The 1,808-nt window shown below is 38.9% G+C and overlaps 1 non-coding gene across 1 annotated transcript; it reads left to right on the top strand.

The window, feature by feature from the left end:
- Nucleotides 1–1,503: 1,503 nt before the first annotated feature.
- LOC117264219 (U6 spliceosomal RNA) lies at nucleotides 1,504–1,606 on the top strand. Its single transcript, XR_004502258.1, has one exon. It is a non-coding gene; the product is annotated as a U6 spliceosomal RNA (small nuclear RNA).
- Nucleotides 1,607–1,808: the final 202 nt, after the last annotated feature.

Here is a 1,808-nt window from a genome sequence, read left to right as displayed (position 1 = left end):
ACATCTGGAAGCAGTTGAGCGCCGAGGAGCCGCTTCTTCTGAGAAATATACAAATATGTAGGACAAAGTGCACATGAATGGAGGGGATATGTCTCCTGACTGTATGCCACTGTATCTAACTATGCCCGGATGGGCTTTGAGGTTTGGGTTAAAAACATTTATTGGGCTTTTCGCTTTATCATTTTAGGAACTATCTACCAACAATATATTTCTATGCTGGCGTTGACACCTCGTCTCCACGAAGCTCTGTGCATGTATGTATGTGTCAACTGGAGGCCCATTCATTTCTATGGGAACCTCTGTGATCTCTGATATGTTTGCAAAACATCTCCTTTTGTTTTGTTTTTTTGGTCCAGAAGTTGCCTGGAATATGTTGACAGTATGAACTTTTGTGGCAGATTCTGGACAAACCGTATGTACAGTAAGTGACAAGAAGGTAGCATAAAAACAGTTAGCATCACACAGCTAACTTAACCCAGCAATTGAGCAATTTCAGTGTCGGTGTGAGATTAACAGTTCGGTGTCAGATGTGAACCACTGCTGCAGGGCTTATATATAATACATATGATATTAGTAGTGATGAGATCACATTGTTCTGTGGTAGCGTATTGCTAAGTGTCAAAGAAAGCAGGAGGAGAGCCACTCATGGAGAAGGTCCTCCGTGTTAAGTCTGTTTCCAAAGCTTGTGAACTATTGTAAAATTTTACAACATTTGATAAAAAAAAGTGTTGTGTATCATAACTTATTCCTGCATTACTGAAATTACATACTTAGCATCAGCAAGAGGGGACCTTCTACAGCCATATCCATTTCTTAAAGTCATACCTGTTTTATATACATAATTATCAATTTTAACTATGCTTGGTGTGCCTCTGTAATCATCTCTTAGCTCACTTGTTCTTCAATCAGTCTTCCCAGACAAAAGCTATTTAAAGAAAGCAAAGTTAATTGCAGGGTTTCATAAAATAGTCACAGTGTGAAGTCAAGTGAAGAGACAAAATGTTCTGACAGGAACCTCTGTGGTTATTAAACATAATGGACCATATTCACAAAGATACACCTGTGTGAATACCCACACCTACACATGCACACACACACACACACACACACACACACACAATCATGATGATGATGATCATGTTCTAGGCATTTGTGGATTCATTAACACCCTCCCATACATATAAATGTTCGTGCCACGTGCTCCTGCTCTCTGGAGTGTGATGTGTGGCTGAAAGCATTTTTATTTTCATGTGAGATGATTCATGTGAGCACACAGCATGGTAATCACCAGCTAGTTGCTGCGCATCAATCAATTAAGAGAATCTGTCAAAGCCCCATAATGTTTTTAATACGCTGCCTCTTCCACTGGCTGAGTAATTGCTACATAATTACTCAGAGTCATCTCAGGTAGATCTCTACCTGGTTAAGTCAGCGCCAGAATATAAATGCGCAGAAAGTTAGTTTCAGGTGGCTGGTTTGAAAGCAAAGCACTTCTCGAGGGAGCTGCTGCCGCAGTACATATTAAAAAACTGAATTGATAAAGTGATGATTAGCATTACACCTGCAGGAGGAAGAGACTGAAATCAGGAAAGCGCTTTATGTGACTGACAGATTTGATTTTTGACTAAGGTAGATCTTAACGTAATGTGTTGAAAGAAGATCATTTCCTTATGTGTAGGCCAAAGTAAGTAAATGTACTACCAAGCTGTAAAACTACCCAATTAAAGGAGGCTGAAGTGAAGCAAATTTTTAAATATTCTATAGTGCAATTTTTAACTATTTTCATTATGAATTACACTGCTAATTAT

Source organism: Epinephelus lanceolatus, chromosome 16 (assembly GCF_041903045.1).
Source record: "Epinephelus lanceolatus isolate andai-2023 chromosome 16, ASM4190304v1, whole genome shotgun sequence".
Taxonomy (NCBI): Eukaryota; Metazoa; Chordata; class Actinopteri; order Perciformes; family Serranidae; genus Epinephelus; species Epinephelus lanceolatus.
This window is presented reverse-complemented; position numbering and strand designations above follow the sequence as displayed.